This window comes from Giraffa tippelskirchi, chromosome 3 (assembly GCF_054371585.1).
Source record: "Giraffa tippelskirchi isolate mGirTip1 chromosome 3, T2T-mGirTip1v1.2.pri, whole genome shotgun sequence".
Lineage (NCBI taxonomy): Eukaryota > Metazoa > Chordata > Mammalia > Artiodactyla > Giraffidae > Giraffa > Giraffa tippelskirchi.
Genome location: NC_137277.1, coordinates 99,315,916 through 99,334,617, shown reverse-complemented (window position 1 = coordinate 99,334,617; position 18,702 = coordinate 99,315,916). Strand labels below are relative to the sequence as shown.

General features: G+C 40.5%; 2 protein-coding genes across 5 annotated transcripts in view; both read left to right on the top strand.

Annotated features, from left to right (window-relative positions):
- DAPL1 (death associated protein like 1) overlaps positions 1 to 18,702 on the top strand; it is an 88,347-nt gene that overhangs the window by 26,947 nt on the left and 42,698 nt on the right. The window contains exon 5 of the transcript XR_014080269.1: positions 8,675 to 8,760. The gene's annotated coding sequence lies outside the window, so the exon portion shown is untranslated. The remainder of the gene's footprint in view (positions 1 to 8,674; positions 8,761 to 18,702) is intronic.
- TANC1 (tetratricopeptide repeat, ankyrin repeat and coiled-coil containing 1) overlaps positions 8,675 to 18,702 on the top strand; it is a 327,768-nt gene continuing 317,740 nt past the window's right edge. Inside the window, exon 1 of one of the 4 annotated variants that reach the window (XM_081582806.1) lies at positions 8,675 to 8,760. The gene's annotated coding sequence lies outside the window, so the exon portion shown is untranslated. Of the gene's footprint in view, positions 8,761 to 10,926; positions 10,992 to 18,702 lie in introns of those variants that run through there. The other 3 variants (XM_081582795.1, XM_081582801.1, XM_081582799.1) reach the window with 3 other exon arrangements.

Below are 18,702 nucleotides of genomic sequence, written 5' to 3'. Positions count from 1 at the left end.
GGGAAAAGAGCCACCCAAGTTCAGATTTCCAGATTTTTGTTTAAAAGTTTGGAAAGATCATGGAAGTGAACCAGGCTGAGAGGAAAGATGCAATTTTTATACCTGAACCTTCAAAAGAAAGAGTACATGCAGAAAAAGGAAAATGTGCACAGGATCCCTCTCCTGTGTACAGCAAAAGGCATGAGTCTGGGAGAGAAGTCAAGTGCATCTTAGGAAAGGAGCTGTGACAGTGGATAAACAAAAGCTGACCCCTTCAGTGAAGTATTTGTTATCAGGCTGGAAGATGTAGATACAAAAATGTGAATGCTTTATATTAGAGCTTTCCAAATCAATCTGAATAATTGCAAAAGCATATCTGGATGACCTGTATGCCCAGTTTATCAGCAGGTATGAAACAAAACCTCAGGCTCAAGTCTGTGCTAGTCTTTTCAACCCCAGTCTCATTGGGGTCAATCATACTGCTACTATAATTATCCAAAAGCTGTGAAAAAAAAAGAAAGGAAGCCTTACCAATGAATGTTCTTTGTGAACAAAAGTTTCAAAATAGTTTAAAAAGAATGTGAGAGAACTGAGTCTTCTAAGGCTTATTAGAGTCAGGAAACTGCCCATATTAGCCAGAACCACATCTATATTAAAATAGCAATTTATCATAAATAAAATAATTTAGGTCAATACTGTGTGTCCAGAAGAATTTTTTTCCATTTTTTTTAAAGTTCTATCAATTATTCAAGTTTAAAAGTCACTAGATTGGAGAGAGGGATATTTATTTAGCTGTCTGTGCTAGCTAGCCATTTGAATATAGTACTTTGAGAGTATCACAAGCAAAAAGGCTACAGGTCATAAAATTTAAAGTGAAACGTTTTATCATTTCTATTCATGCAATGGTAGAGATCGAAATTAATTTCTTAAAACATACGGAATTGGGTAGAGAAGCGAAGAACCAAAGTCATGCTCTCCCTTAAAGATTTCAGAAAAATGAAACATTTTTTAAATGACATAAAAAGAGTTCTCTCCACAGAAATATAGCCAAAGGCTTTTAAGAATAAAATAGATATTGTCACAAAAGGGAGAGCACAGACAGATAAAACCAAGGTGAAGACACTGGGTCAGAAGTAGTGAAATCAAAGAACAGATGAAACAGAATGGAGATGATGAGAGCACAAAAGGGTCACAGAAGAACAGAAGCACTCCCTCCAAAAGCTACAGAAGAGAGAACTGCAGCAAGATTGAAATGGGCAGAAGAAGGCACCAAAAGGGGGAGCCTAGAGATAACGGAAGGGTTTAACCAAACACATCAAGTGCAAGGAAAGACTGAGTGATGAGCTCAACTGTGGACTGATGAAGAAATAAGCCATCTGACAGTGGACATCGTGGGTCAAGTGATTCTAAAGGAGCCGAATTTCAAAGCAAGTATGCACTCCTGGGTCTGGTGGACATGCTGCTTAGTTCTTTTAAAAATCCAGTCAACTGCACTTTTCCATGGCAGACACTTATAAGGAAGGTGAAGTGACTTATAGAGTGAAACGAGGAGCTAGTGATCATTTAAAAATGAAAGAGGGCAGATGTTGGGAACTAGACACTACTATCTTTTTAAGGACAGATTAGGGGACTTTTGTAGGAAATTGTCTATTGCATAGAGCATTTGTTCAATGCTCAACAAAGTAAAAACATTTTTTTCAGCCATTATTTCTACAAATAAAATTTATGCCCCTTTCTTCTTCAGGGTATCTTATAATGCAAGTGTTAGCTCATTTGATGTTGTCCCATATGTTCTCTATGTTGTCTTCAATTTTTTAATTCTTTTTTCTTTTTGCTACTCTGATTAGATGAGTCCCATCCCTTGTCTTCAAGTTCACTGATTCTTTATTCTTCATCTTATCTGCTTTTGAACCCCTCTAGTGTAGGAAAGTTATGACCAACCTAGACAGCATATTAAAAAGCAGAGACATTACTTTGCCAACAAAGGTCCATCTAGTCAAGGCTACGGTTTTTCCAGTAGTCATATATGGATGTGAGAGTTGGACTATAAAGAAAGCTGAGTGCCGAAGAATTGATGTTTTTGAACTGTGGTGTTGGAAAAGACTCTTGAGAGTCCCTTGGACTGCAAGGAGTTCCAACCAGTCCATCCTAAAGGAGATCAGTTCTGGGTGTTCATTGGAAGGACTGATGTTGAAGCTGAAATTCCAATACTTTGGCCACCTGATGCAAGGAGCTGACTCATTTAAAAAGACCCTGATGCTGGGAAAGATTGAGGGCAGGAGGAGAAGGGGATGACAGAAGATGAGATGGTTGGATGGCATCACCGACTTGATGGACATGAGTTTGAGTAAACTCCAGGAGTTGGTGATGGACAAGGAGGCCTGGAGTGCTGCAGTCCATGGGGTCGCAAAGAGTCAGGCACGACTGAGCAACTGAACTGAACTGAGTATATTTTTCAGTTCTATTATGGTCTTCTCTGTGACTTCCACTGGTACTTTCTTATAGTTTTAATGTGTTTGTTCTATCACTGTATTCATTTTTTCTTCTCCCCAGTTCAGTGAGTAATTTAATGACTGTTACCTTGAACCCTATCAGGGTAAATGAAATCTGTTTCATTGAGGTTTTTTCTGAAGTTTTATCTTGTTCTTTCATTTGGAAGATAGTCTTCTGTTTCTTCATTTTGCTTGACTCTCTGTGTTGGTTTCTATGCAATAGATAAAAAACAAAAACAAAATCCCACTTCCAGTCTTGAAGGAGTGGCCTCCTGTAGGAGATGAACTTTGTCATTCAATCCTGCCCTAGTTCATCATAGTTGTCTCTTAGACTTTTGTGACTATTAAAGCAGCTATATTCAATAGCTCCCAGTAATTGAGGATGTACCAAGACTTCAGTGTCCAAGGGGGGGAGGCTCTTTGCACCTAGATTTGGACCGATTGAAAGCCAGACCTTCAGTAAGCAGCTTTTAAAAGTATGCAAAAATATATACTCTTGTAGGACCACAAGCATAAGTCCTGCTGGCCACCGCAACCAGGCAATCAGGAGATATCCTCTGGGCAGCAGTCACACATTTAAGGGTTCCAGACAAGCATATAAGTTCTTCTTTGGGAGATACTAGCAAGCTGGAGAAAGGCCAAGATCACATCTACAGTCTACATTCTTTGAGAGCAGCTCTGTATGCTACTAGATGCGTACCCAACACAAAGCCTGCTCCTCAGGCCAGAGCTCCAGGACAAGCAAAAGACCTCCTACACAGAAGGATGGTGGTGGGTGCCCCAGTCTGCTATCTGTGCCGTATTCTGGGGGTGGTAGCCTGCTGAGAGTCATCACTCCAATTGCCCGCAGGACCCAGGAATGCAAGCCCCCTTCTTCCCCTGTCACCAGAGCTAGACACCAAAGTGGCATTCCCTGGGAAACATCCACAAAACTGAGGGCACCAGACATAAAAATCAGGGTGCCAGATGCATGCAAAGCTCTCTTTAGGGGACACTGGCAATCTAGAGCATGCCAGAGGGAGAATGCAAAGATAGCACCTGCCTCTATGTCCTCTCTGGAGAAGGAAATGACAACCCTCTCCAGTATTCTTGCCTGGAAAATCCAGTGGATGGAGAAGCCTGGCAGGCTACAGTCCATGGGGTCGCAAAGAGTCAGACACGACTGAGCGACTTCACTTTCCCTTTCCCCATGGCCTCTGGAAAGGATTATAGTCAGCCCCTAGATGCATGTTTAATTAGAACCTGACTCTCAGGCCACAGCTATTATAGTTAGGCATCCGTCACACAAAGACCAAGCTCCTGGTTCTGTGTCCATGAAGACACATGAGTACCTAGTACAGGTGGGGAAATGGCAAACAGCTCAGTGTCACTAGAGTTCAAGGCAGGGAATAATAGAAAATGTGGCTGGAAATTGCGAGATTCTTCTATCGTCTGTCAAGGTGCTGAGACTTGACTCTGGGCCGTTGTTAAAAGGAGCTTTGGCATGTTTGCCTTTTGGAAGGTTCATCTTCCTCTTGGCTTTGGTGTGGAGGGTGGTTTGAAGGAGGAGATCAATCCATAGGCAGAAAGACATAGGGATGGAGAAGAGGAGGCATACTTGAAAAAGATTTGAACAGCAAATTATGCAGGGTCTTATGGTTATTGGTTGTGGGTGGGAGGAGGCCAGAAAGACCCATGGGTTCTGATTTGTGTGATTCAAGGAATGGTGGTTCCATTCAATGAATCAGGGAAATACAGAAGGTGGAGGGAGGTAGTGATGAATTCTGTTTGGGTCATGCTAAATTGATGATAGGAGGCAGATGGCTATGACTGGTGATCAGAGGAGAGTTCTGGTATTAGAGATATAGATTTGAGCATTGTATTATCACAAAGCTAGTGGCTTAATACAAATATAGTCTCTTACAGTTTTAGAAGTTAGAGGTCTAATATCAGTCTCACTGAGCTAAAGCCAAGGTGTCAGCAGGGCAGGTCCCTCCTGGAGGCTCTAGGGGAAAATCTTTTCCTTGCCTTTTCCTGCCTCTAGGGGCCACCAACATTTCTTGGCTAGTGGCCCTTCCTTCATCTTGAAAGCCACCAGTGTAGCATCTTGTTTCTGTCATCACATTGCTTTCTTCTCTCTCCCCCTGCCTCCCTTTTATAAGGACACTTGTGGTTACATTGGGCCCACACAGATGACCCAGGATAATCTTTGCATCATAAGATCCCTTTTGCCAAAAAAGGTAGCAGTCACAGGTTCTAAAAGTTAGAACCTGGATATATTTGGGGGCCATTATTTAGCCTACTATAGGTGTTGTTGGCATGAAGTTCATGAGAGTACATACAGTCAGTAGGATGGATGTGTGTGGAGCAAAGAGCATTAGATCAAAATCAAAAAAGTTAAGAGAATGAGCACTGGAAGAAGGAACCCAAAGGAGATGGAGAAGAGAGTCTGGCTAGGAAAGGGAGTACCAGGAAAAAGCTGGTGTCAGGGAGGCAGAGAGAAACAGGAAATAGGGAGTGGTTAAGAGTTGCAGGTGAAACTGGGTAAACCCTCTGGAGGTTTCTGGGCATCTTCTCCATCCGTGGAGTACAGGGATAGAAAACCCATGGCAGAGGATAACAGTAACGGGCAATGAGGAAGAGTGGACTCCCTTTTGACAAGTTGGCCAGAAAGAGAAGAAAAAACTAGTGGCGGCTAGAAAGCAATGCAGACTCAGTGGAAGCCATTTTATTTTGCTTTGTTTCTTAAAAGGTGTGAGTCTAGAGCATGCTTCTGGGCTGAACAGAAAGAGCCCATAGATGGGAGCGGCTAAACATTTGTGCAGGAGAGGAAATCCCTGATAGAATGAAGTCTCAAAATAGGGTAATGGTTATGAACTCCAGGAGCACAGATAAACAAAATTTGAAATAGGCCTATCCTTTGATCCAGCTTCTAGGGATTTATCTTAGAAAAAAAATCTTGTGAAAATACTCACATCAGAGGAAAAAATGTACAAGAGTCTTAAAGGGCAGAAGGTGTACAAGAGTGTTCAGGGCAACATTGCTTATAACAGGAAAAACTGGAAGCAACTGACTTGTCTATCAGCAAAGGATTAGTTAAGCTCTGAAGTTGAGAATAGTTTTAAAATCCTAGAGTGGAAAGGTTTCCCTATGTATGATATGATTTACTACCATCATAAAGGAAGATATTACAGAATTGATAATAAAATATACAGTTCCTGTAGATCCCATAAACATGTAAAGACTTGAAAGAAAGCATTTCTAGTTTACCTAGTATTTAAATAATTCTTTCAACTGCATTTTTAAATGACAACCTGACAGGAAAATGACCAGAAGCTGTAAACTAGCATTTCAGAGAAGAAAAAAATCAAATAGCTTATAAATATATATTTTTAGCAATTAATATCATTAGAGATGAGAGAGATACAATGAGATACCAACATTTTGTTTAAAAGATCAACAAAAATTAGAAATGTTGATATCTGTTATTGGTAAGTTTATGAAGAAAAAAACATTCTCAAACAGAGTTAATGGAATTTAAATATATACAAGTTTTATAGTTTTTATAGAGAAATTTGGTAGTATTTATCAAAATGCTTCATATACCTGACTTTTAACTTAGCAATTTCACTTCTAAAAATCTATCTTATAGAAATACTCTACACATGCACATGAAATTTTGAACAAGGATGTGTTTTATTGGTTCATACTTTGTTATTTGTCAGAATTGTGAAAATATGGACATGACCTGCATGTCTAATACACGAAGAGCAGTTAAATACACTCTGTAAGGAATACTGGGCAGCGATTCAGAAGAAAGAATTAGATCTAGATGTAATAAATGATACAGAAGTAGGTTCATAATAAGTAAACAAGCAAAAAAGATAGCTAAATTCCAGGTATAGCATGATCTCACTTTTGGAAACAAAAAACATTTCCATGTACTTGACAAAATAAGGACTTGATAATACATCAATACAGATGAATTGCAGATGCATTATGCTAAATGAATGAAGCCACTTCAAAAGACCGCACACTGTCTATTCTATCTATATGACCCTCTGGAAAAAAGCAAAACTATAGGAACAGAAAACAGGTCAATGGCTGCCATGGTGGGTGTTGACAAGGTCATTATAGAGGGGCATGAGGGGTTTTTTGGTGTGTGTGAGTGAGAATGAAAATATGCCATATCTCAACTACAGTGATTGTTCTACAACCATATGCATTTGTATGCTACAAAAGGTGAATTTTACTACGTGTGAATTATACTCCAGTAAATCTAACTTTTAAAAGTTCATAAAGGTTCCCAGCAAGTTGTTACTACTAGTTATCTCTTGGAGAATGGGACAGGGGAAGTACAGGAAGAGAAGAATCTTTCATTTTTTACACATCAGTATAATTTGGATTATTTTTAGTAGGCATACGCTACTTTTGGAATTTTGGAAAAAGTTTGAATAAACATGGCATACTCAAATAGCAGAATGCTATACAGCCATTAGAAGCAGATTTACATGTAGTGACACATAAATGCATCCATAAGCATTGTTAAGTAGAAAAACACAAATGACACAAAAATAAATAATCATAGTTTTGGAAAAATATAATAAAATTTTGTGTATATGTATATGTTTAGGTAAATATGAGGATGTGTATGTCTGTGTGTAGGTGTGTGTGTATGTGCAAATCAGGATTTCTTCCAAATATTTAACAGTAATTTAATAATACTTACTTTTGAGGAGTAGTATCATTGTGGGTTTGTGGAGGGGATTACTGTTATTTTCAACTCTGCCTGAATGGTTATGAGAGTATATCATTTCTATAATTATACAAAAAATTATGTTTTTGAAATAACATAACTGAAGAGGTTGCTTTGTCTAAAAGGAGGACTGTTCATTCTCTTAAGAGCAGAAGCAAGATCTGGACAGTTATAGGAAATTTTGTAGACTGGACAATAGAAGAGTCAGTAACTTTGGTCTCAGTTTTGTCAGTAAAATGGGTCATCTAGGGAATGAAAGTTGGGGAGGGGAGGGAGTTAAAGGAAAGCGCTAAGATCTGGAATAACTTTTAAGGGGCTTGAGGAGGAAGGACACTGAGAGTAAATGAAAAGTATTGCTGAGGATGGTGGTCACAAACGTCATTAGCAGCTGGGTCAGGAGGTAAATGCGGGAGGGGGGCCAGGAAGGGGCTTCAGCAAACTGAGGTGGGCAGGGTTATCCAAAATGGGTCCTGGTGACTGTCACAGCCCAGCACCACCAAGACTCCAAGAGAAGGCAGAAAGACAACTTTTTAGGTGAACTCATCCAATTGAAAACACTGGCAACTAGTTACGTGTTACTTCAAATGCCAAATGAAACCTGACAGCCCTTAGCAGGGGGTGTTCGTGTGTGTTATGTAGTTTTTGTTCCTATATTTTTTATAGCTCAGCATCTTTTAACTCAGCTTGTTTCAGGGAGAGGTGAGATACAATTCAGAACAATACAAAAAAAAAATCATTGCTCAGTTGTGATGCTCAAAACAGACCTTTTTAAAAAAAACATAACAAACAGTAGATGGCAATTCAAGCTTTTATTGCCAAGAGCCCCATTCCTGAGAATGAAAAAGGCTTTCAGTCTTCTAAAAACTTCCTCTTAAATATTGAGAACAGGAGCCTGGCTCTCTCAGGGTCCATAGGAGAAGGAATTCTAGAAGATAAAGGAGAAGTTTTCCTTCAAGGAAAGATTTTGACTGCTAGGTTGGCAGGAACAATAGGAGACAGGAGGAGGGTTATTAGACAGGAGATGACTACTAAACCCCAGAGAGTTCTGGGCTTGGTAGCGGGGCACTTATGACCCATTTCCCTCCTGAACCCCTAGAAAGAGGTTGCCTCTTCCAAGACTTTTGCCCATATTGGGCAGCTGTATTTGAGTAGCAACCTCAGTAGGATGAATCTAGACAATAAGATGGACTGAGTTAGTCTATCTGACCCTCAAGAGGCCTAATGGTACCAGAATTTCCCAGAGGCCCCAGAGGAGACAGAGAAGATGAGCTGAGAGGGCTGACCCGCAAGCCAAGGGGTTATCATGGTGAGGGCTGAAATGGCCCTGTAACTGAAGGCTTTGGGGTGGACTGTCCAAGTCCCAGCAATCCTCAAGGAGATCTGAGAATGGCCAATGGGTGCTGAGGTGGGCTGTGACCCCAACTCATTTTTATCAAGCGATAATACCAAGCATCTTTGTGATTCTCAGGTACACTGAAGTTGGAGCACAGTTGAACGAATGTTGGATTTCGCCTGGCTGGACACTAGAAGAACAAGTGAGCAGTGAAGATGAAGGTATTTGTAAAAGAATGACTCCAATTACCCAATGAACAGAATAAATCCATGCTTGAGGTACCAGCTGTGCAAGGGTGCACAGAAATGAAAAAAAAAGGTTTAAGAATACTTTATTCTCTCCTCAACCCCCACCACTTCCTCTCTATCTCTTCTCCAAAACAAACAGCTGGGGGAAAAAAAAGTCACCCTAAGAAACAAATCAGAAATTGAATTTCTTTATACTTTTTGAATTACATCTAGGACAAGCGCACCATTGCTTTTTCAGTTTTCAGTGCCTGGGGCATCTAATCTAGCCCTGATTTTCAGGTGAGTGACTGGAATCCTTTCTAGATGAGCTAAGAACCAAAAGGTGCTGACAACAGGAAAAAAAGGCTCAAGGGTTCAGCGTCTCTGTGGGGTCAGAGAGCTGGCATGGGGGGAGACAATAGGAAGGATGTGGTCAGCGCACCCTTGAGGGCTCTGAGCTGCAGTCAAGGAGGCAGGCAGCTAAGTGTTGCTGGAGAAGGGAATGAGGTTACTGAAAAGGTCACCAGGATAAACAGGGTTATAGGATAGAGAAGAGGACCATGAGTACCCGTGCCAGTCTCAGTGAAGCCAGAGAATACCCCAGTGCTGAGCAGATGCCAAATGCAGTTGGTTCACTGAATATAACTGGCTAGCCACACGTTTCCATAACTGGACCTTCATCTAATACAGCTGCAGAGGCTAGTTATATTGAGTAGTGGGTTTACATGGAATACTGATATAATTACACACTGATTAATAACATTTATATTTCTCACATTTGTCAGATTTTAGCAAAATTAGGATCTGCATATGCAACATTAATTCCATATACCGCTTACTTTGTTTCCTATTAAACACACATATAAACTTCTTCCCAGTTTTTCCCTTGACAAAAGGAAGTATGTTATCTTCTGGAAACTTTGTTTTTAAGCAGTTAAATTTGGATTCAAGCTGCCAGGGGAGACTGTTCTGTACATTTTTACTTGACACTCAAAATGAGGCTGTAGAGAAAGCTTTCTATTCAACATAAATGCTTCTTTTACTACCCAGGAATGATGTTTTTCAACTTGTTTTCATTTTCCCTATGCCAGACTAAGTATTCCTGAGAGAAAACAGACCTATACAAGAACCCAGACTCAGTGCCATGATATCCCATTCTGAGTGAATTAACATTTTTTCCCACTGAGATGAGTTGAAAACAGACTATAAGAGAACCTGTTGACTCCTAGTTAATCCTTAGTTTTATAACAGCATTAGGCTGACTTTTCTCCTTAATGATTTAAGTATCTGATACTCAGCTTTCTTGTCAAATAAATGAAAAGTCTGGCTTTATTCTGCCCTGAAGTTTGTAGCTAAATATTTATCTCTGGCTGAAGAAAGAGAAAGAAGGTCAGTTGGTGGTGGTAGAATGTATTTCTGCATACATCCTCAGAAATTGTGCAAGAGTAACATAATTACTGCTGTTGTAAACGCTCAGGTCTGCTGAGTAAAGGAGTTTCTTTTTGTCTTCCCAACAATGTTCACTTAATGTTCTCTTATTTTACTTTGCTAATCAAGACTTCTGTAAGATCTAAGGCGGCATTGGCTCTAATCCAGGAAATTTGTGGGGTGTGAGGAGTCCTTTCAAAATGAAAGCAAAAAGTTTACATCCTTGATATGATGGAACAGAAGGCTTCCCAGGTGGTGCTAGTGGTAAAGAACCCACCCACCAATGCAGGAGACGTAAGAAATGCAGGAGACGTAAGAAATGCAGGTTCAGTCCCTGGGTTGGGAAGATCCCCTGGAGAAGGGCATGGCAACCCACTCCAGTATTCTTGTCCAGAGAATCCCATGGACAAAGGGGCCTTGCAGGCTACTGTCTATAGCGTCGCACAGAGTCAGACACAACTGAAGCAACTTAGCAAGCATGTGTGCAGGTGACAGAGTAAGTACTCAATTATTCATATAGATGGAGAGGGGATATTTAAGAAAATCGAATAGATGATATAAAAATCCTTGTTATTCAATGTGGACTCTTGTCCAGATATACCACACAGTAATGTGCTATGTTTGCAAATTGCTCACAGGTTCTGGAGGGAGATACTGTCAAACTTGCTTTCCTATCTCCTTGGAATCTTCAGAACTGGTAGAGAGGGGTCTTTTGTGATGTAGAGACTCTTTAGGAAAAATTCTGAGAACTATTAGGGTTTCCTGCATAGGAAGGTTTCTGTTACACTTTAAACCAGGTGCGTTGTTTTCCTATTGATTCTGTAGCAAATTACCACCAACATAGTGGCTTTGAAAAAACAGATTAACTATCTTAAGTCCTGGTGATCAGACGTCCAAAATCTGTCTCGCCTCATGGGTTAATCAAGACATCAACAAGGTTGTGTATCTTTTTGGAGGCTCTAGAGAAGAATCCATTTTCTTATCTTTCCCAGCTTCTAGAGGGCCATTATGTGGCCCTCAAAGAATCAGTTACCTTCCTTGTGCTTCCTTGTGTAAATTCCCCGGTGTAAAATGGAATACTTTACAACATTCATTCCCATCTAATTGTAGTAGATATATCAGGTAAAAACATAGATAAAATTCATTGTTGGTAGTAAATAATCATGGGGTTCAGAATGAGATAGTTCTAACAGATTTAACTCAATATCCCTAATCTGTGAAACAAAGAGATTGAAATAGATGTTCTTTTATGTTTGAAATTTCTATGAGTGCATATACCCATATAAATTGTAGCAGCAGCAGACACATTGATTATGCTATAGTAATTGAGGTTCAAAGTGAAGACATTACTTCCGTTTAACAATGAGACCAAAATAAATAGAAATTCCAGGTTTTCTGTTTCATTATGTTTATCTTTTATTTGGTTATTATGAGATTCTGTCTATAGGAAAATTTCTGAGTTTAGATTATTTTATTATGGTAGTAGGGTATGAGTGTGTAAATTGTGTAGAGGATAGATATTTGGATCTATGAGGCTTAGCTAGTAATTGTGGAAACTGTTAAAGTTGATATCTGTATTTGAGAGATTGAATAGAATAATTATATTTTAAACTTAAAGTCAGAGAAGGCAATGGCACCCCACTCCAGTACTCTTGCCTGGAAAATCCCATGGACGGCGGAGCCTGGTAGGCTACAGTCCATGGGGTCGCTAAGAGTCGGACGACTGAGCGACTTCACTTTCACTTTTCCCTTTCATGCACTGGAGAAGGAAACGGCAACCCACTCCAGTATTCTTGCCTGGAGAATCCCAGGGACGGCGGAGCCTGGTGGGCTGCCGTCTATAGGGTCGCACAGAGTCGGACACGACTGAAGCGACTTAGCAGCAGCAGCAGAGGTTAATTGCCTCCGTCCGTTTGCAAAATGCATCACTCCACCTTTGGCTTCTGTGGTCACATCTCCTTTTTCTGACTTTGATCCTCTTGCTTCCCTCTTGTAAGAACCCAGTATATTGAGCCCACCTGGATAATCCAGTGTCAACTTTAAAAATATTCACAACCTTAAAGTTAAGAGTTGTATTTTATTCGGTGAGAATTTTGGGGACTTCAAGCCCAGTAGACAGCATCTCAAGTAACCCTGAGAGAACTTCTATAAGGAGGCAAGGGGAGGAATCGGGTTATATAGAAGTTTCGCCACGAAGGGCAGGTAGCCTGAATATCAAAAAATTATTGTTAATTAAGAAAAACCAGATATCCCAGGTTAAGGAATTTAGCACATTTCTATGTATGGGAGGATGCAAGAGTCTGGGCACACTGAAATCCTTCCTTTCATATGCATCTCAGCTCTCCTGGGATAGTGACCTGTGTTTTTCACCTCCTGAGTTCCCTTGGGGCTCACCGTAGAGGGTGGCTGCAGCCTGATGGCTGCTAGAGCACAGGTATTCTTCTCCTTCCTGAGTGCCCTTAAGGCTCACTGGCTTACATTAGAGGGCTGAAATCACTGATGACTGTGACATCCTTGCTTACTGATGTGGTGGGAAATATTCCATTTCTCACCAGGTTAATCTTCACATCTCGAAATCTTAGTCTCATCAGCACAGTCCCTTTTGCCTTGTAAGGCAGCATGTGTTTGGGTTTCAGGGGTTAGGATGAAGTTGTTCAGCCTGAACCACCAGGGTGGCCCAGGTCTCCTCAGATCAGGGACTAAGCCTGTCTTCAATCACAGCAAGCTGAACCACACAGTCAGTGCACCTTCTGCTGGATCCTGCCCCCACTCCACCACCCACTTCTAATTCATCCAAGAGCATCCAGGACATAGCTGAACAGCTGTGGAGAAGAACTCTCCAGTCAATGCAGAAAACCCACAACAGCGATTCAACCCAGAAGAAATGGATATGGTGAATAAGCATGAATGATGATATGGTCAAAATGTACTTCTATTCTTGCCTTCCACGGTCTTTTCAAGATTTGTTCAGGGAAGAGGTGATCCTGCCTCCATGCATGTGTCTCACCCAGGGTTCTGTTAGCATTCCAACCAGAACAATTTTTGGAATGTTTAGCATTCCAGTCATTGCCCTCTAAATGCCAGTGGCCTCCCCACTAACCATCATGACAATCAAAACACACTCTCACACATTTCCTCTGATCCCTAGGTAGGGGGATTACCCAAAAACTCATTACCCATACCCAGGTAGGCATGGGACTCATCTGCTACTCCAAGGGCCTCAGGGAGAAATTGCTTTATGGTCCTTTTTTGTCACATACAGTCTCTATTCAGTAATTAGGATGCCTGATCAACACAAAAATTAAAAGTCAGATAGATTTAGGGCTGCTGCTGGAGAAATCTGCTATAGGGTCAACTTCCCCCTATCCCTCTCAGGGCCCCAGCTTGCTAACTTGAATGGAGAAAGATCAGGAAAAGGTGGGCAGAGAAGTTTCCAAGTTTCTTGCTAATGGCTTGATGCCAACTGACTTTTCCTTTTGTGAGTTTTTCGGAGAGTCCCATCGTTGGGAATTTCTGGTACAACTCTCAGGAAGTATAGAGTGCATTCCCTTTTCAAGGCCGTTCCCCCTCCATCCCCGCCCTGGTACCACCCCCCACCTTCCCCCATCCTTTCACTTCCCCCTCCCCGCCCCAGGACTCACCTCCCTCGGGGGTAAAGGGTCATGAATCAGAAAACTGTTCTCCATTCTGCAAACAGTGACCATCATGGGGCCTCCACTCAGAAGGTCACATCTACGGCATCTTGGTATTTAGTCGACACTTCCATTGTAACATTCTGTTATGGGAAGGAATTAAGAGCGTTATTTCAAAAAAATCAATAGAGCTGATTCTTCAATGACTAGACAACCTCTGGGTCTCTGAGTTTCCACAACATGGTAAAGTACATACAATTAATTTTTATAATCCGATACCTTTTCAAGTTGAATTTTGAAGATAATATCTAAAATGCTCTTTGTCTGGAAGAGGGTTTGGAGATTTTTTTCCCCTCCCTCCCATTAAAGTGCTATTCTTCTCCTTCCTACTAAATCTTAAAGCTCTTATTCTTGCTGCTTTATACTCCAGTCCCTTCAGAATGGAGGTTTGGGACCCACAGATCACTTCTCATTCTTATTCTTTGTTTTTTTAATTTAAAGAATACCTGGAACACAGAGGAGTGACTGACTCAAATATGATGAAAATAAAATGACCTGTTGCGTAGTAACAGCTAGTGCATGCAGCACTTCCCAGCTTATGAAGTTGTCTTTATATAGTGTTTCTCCTCTGATTCTTGTGAGGTAAGGATGAGGCAAGTCTCATTTTACAGGTGAAATAAGTGAAGCCCAGCAGAAAAGGAAGGGAAACTAACATGTAGTGAATACTATTATCTACTAGGTAATTTTTTTTTTTTTAACACATGTATCATCTCATTTGGGCTTCCCTTATAGCTCACTTGGGAAAGAATCTGCGTGCAGTGCAGGAGACCTGGGTTTGATTCCTGAGTCAGGAAGATCCCCTGGAGAAGGAAATGGCAACCCACTTCAGTATTTTTGCCTGGAGAATCTCACAGAGAGAGGATCCTGGCAGGCTATAGTCCACGGGGTCGCAAGAGTCAGACACAACTTAGCGACTAAACCACCACCATCATCTCATTTATCCTAGTGAACACATAGGATAGTATTATCATCATCCTCAGGAAATTGAGGCATAGAAACCTTAAGTTCCCCAAAGTCATACAGCAGATACCTTTGTCTTTTTGCTGTACGATATATTTAATCTGCTTTTTTGAACTAGAACTTGATCAGTTACCCATAAAATGCCTTTGATATTCACTTGAAACCAGAAAAAAAAAAAAAAGGGTCTAGGAGTGTTTTTGTCTGTTTTATTGGATTCTAATGCCAGCAGAAAGTCAGATGGCCAAAAAGAGTCAACTTTTATGGCTCCCAATTTTGGCATTTAAGAGGGAATGAAAAGGAACATGAGTTTGAGGAAATAGCAGTGCAAGCCATCGCACTTTGTAAAATGATTCCTTTGAGCCCAATCAAGCCAAGATGAACACTGAATCATTTCAAGTGAGACAAACCCAATCCCATCTCCACATTGCACATGAGGAGCCCAGAGCACAAAGCTACGGGACTGGTGGTAGAAGGTTACATGCTGGAGCACCCTGTAAACATTTCCAGGACCTTCTTTGCCCTTTGTCAACTGTACATTAAACAGCTTCCTCAGCCCGTGGGGGCCCCTCTTTTGCAGGCCTCCTGCTGGCCAGGGCCTTCTACCCATGATTTCTCTCTTTACCTGTCATTCTGGGAAAGCCCTGATGCCTCCCTCTGCTGCAGAGTTCTGTTCAGCCCTGAGTACTTGGGCTTTCCTGAGTCCTTTGTCCCCTGAAGTTTTATAGCTCTTGCTGACTCTTCTACCCAGCATAACACTTCCTAACGTATGGTCTTCTTTGCTGTTATGTAAGTTCAAGTATTACAACAATCCAGCCCTTATAAATCATTGAGTTGTGGCAAAGAACTGTGTAATGCGAGTTCAGATGATATTTTATTGAAAATGGGACATCCTTAAGAAAACAAAGAGCATAAATATTTAGCAGCAGTCAGGTGGCTACCCATACAATAGTACCCTATCTAGGAGAGTCTGGCTAGTACTGTACAGAGGACCCTGTCTAAGAGGATGAGGTGGTGATTATATGTAAATAATAGGGGATAATTAAGAAAAGGACAAGACAAGCCTCAAAACTGAATGGCTCCCCAGAAGGAGACCTCTCTTCTCTGAACTTTATAACCTCACTTCAAAGCAGTTTTATGGTGCCGAGAATTCTATGGCTGGTCAGCATGAGCATAAGGAACTTCTTGCTTTTAGAGCAATCGAGGATGGAGTAAAGTGCACGGGATCAAGCTGGGAACTCATCTGTGTCTATTTAACATCAAAGTGGTTAAAGCACATTGTGGGTTTTCAGAAACAGGTCTGCACTGTCTAGGGATGGAGTTCACGACTGCCCAAGGGAGGCTCTTTCAGATGGTCAGGAAAAAAGGCTCAGATGTCCTGACTTCAAGAACAGATTTTTGGTTGTTTTTTTTTTTTTTTTTAACCTCACAACAATCTCTTTATTGATAATTTTCTTGGATCTAAACTCTGCTTCGCATATCATATAACATCCAGGTCAATTCTATCAGCTTCTGATGCTCCCAACTTTCAGTATTGTTTTACATTCTCCTATTTTTTTGTCTTAACTTTATTATTTTATTGCATTTTTTTAATTATGTAAATTTGGTATGTGCCACATTTATTTCTACTTCTGTATTCCTTACAACATGCTCACCACCACCAATTTACTTTCCATCTGTCACCATACAGTTGATCCCCTTTACCCTGCATACCATCCCTCCCCTCTCCTCCCCTCTCCTCCCCTAACCACTACTTTGGTCTCTGTAATGATGCAGCTTTGTGATTAAAACAGAAGAATAAAGCCATGTAGCTAGAACCTCAGGCTCTGAAGTCAGACTAAGTAATTCAAATTCAGGCTGTCATATCCTTGAACTGTGTGTAAATTATTTAACCTCCTTCAGCATTCATTTTGTCATCTGTAAAATGGAAAGATGAATATCTAACTTATAAAAGTTTGAAAATAAATAAAATAACACTGGTAAAGCACTTAATGCTATGTCTGGTACTCAAAACTGTGAGTTCTTTCATCAAAAAAATAAGAAAATGAATAGGCAAGCTACCGTTGGAAAAACATATACAGCATATTTATCTGAAAAAGTATTCATATCCAGAATACATGAAGAACTGCTACAAGTCAAAAATAGATGAACCACTCAGGTTTTTTTTTTAATGGGAAAATACTTCACAAAAAAAGAAATACAAATGGACATTAATACATGAAAAGGCATTCAACATCATTAATCCTCAGGGAACTGCATATTATAGCCACAGTGAGATACACTTTCCACCCAATAGAATGGTTAAAATGAAAAAGACTGATGATATTGAATGTTGACAATGATACAGAGCAACTAGAATTCTCATCTGTGGCTATCAGGAGTGTAAAATGGTACAATCACTTTGGAAAACAGTTTTGCACTTTCTCATAAATATAAGTGTACATTAATACTATGACCCAGAACCAAAGAAAATTAGAGTATATATCCACCAAAAGATTTGAACATGTATCTTTATAACAGCCTCTTCTCTTAGGCTCAAACTGGAAACAATCCAAATGTTCATCAACAGGAGAAAAGATAAATTTTAGCACATTCCTGCCATGGAATTCTACTTAGCCATGAAAGGAAACCAACAATTGATACTCACAACCACATGGATTACTGTCCAAATAAATGAAAGAAGTCAGACGCAAGACTTCTTGTGGGGACAAAGAAGGGGACATTGTGTCTGAAACACAAGAAGAAGTACATTAGTCTATGGAGCTCTGGTATAAGAAGAATTGACTAGAAAGGGGTGCAAGAAAACTTTCTGGGGTCATGAAAATGCTCCATCATTGGAACATCAGTTCCATCAGTTTTGGTTGGTGGTGACAATTTTCAAAATTTGTAGAACTGAACATTTCAGATCTGTGGATATAATTGTGTTAGATTGAACCTCTGTTAAAGATAAATAAATGTTGCTTGTTACTTTATTATTATTACAACCAATCATCTCACCAGCAGCACTGCAAGTTAGGTGGAGAACTGAACACTATTTGCCTCAGTGCAGGATGCTCCAACACCTCAGCGGCTCCAACATTTTATGGTCCATTCAAACCGAGCATCTGATGTTCCCTGGTGACTTGGCACACTCATGACTCTGATTCTCTCTACTGCTGCCTCCATCTTTACTTCTCTTGGCTTCTGACTTTTCCTACTTCCCTCTCTTATCCCCAGAATGAATAAGATTGCTGACGTGCTGTTTGACACCCCTGTTGGTCTGTTTCTCATGTCCCACCACTTCAGAAGCCTCTGCTTTCCTTATGTATAACATATAGAGTTGCCTTTGTTAGAACCCTGTTTCTGCCCTTTTTCCAGTTTTTTTGGAGATATAATTGATATACAGCACTGTGTAAGTTTAAGGTTTACACTTATATGCCACTGTGTGGCACAATGACTTGACTACATGCATTGTGGAATAATTACCACAATCAGTTTAGTTCACAGCCATCATCTCATACAGATACAAAAAGAAAAAGAAAGAAAGAAAGTTGTGTTTTTCCTTGTTACGAGAACTCTTAGATTTACTCTCTTGACAACTTTCATACATACTATGCGGCATGGTTAGCGATCGTCTCCATGTTGTACTTTACATTTCCAGTCTTGGGCTTTCCTGGTGGCTCAGTGGTAAAGAATCCACCTGCTAATACAGGAGCTGTGGGTTTGATCCCTGGGTTGGGAAGACCCCCTGGAGAAGGAAATGGCAACCCACTCCAGTATTCTTGCCTGGAAAATCCCATGGACAGAGGAGCCTGGAAGACTATAGTCCATGAGGTCACAAAAGAGTTGGACATGACTTAGCAACTAAACGACAACTTAT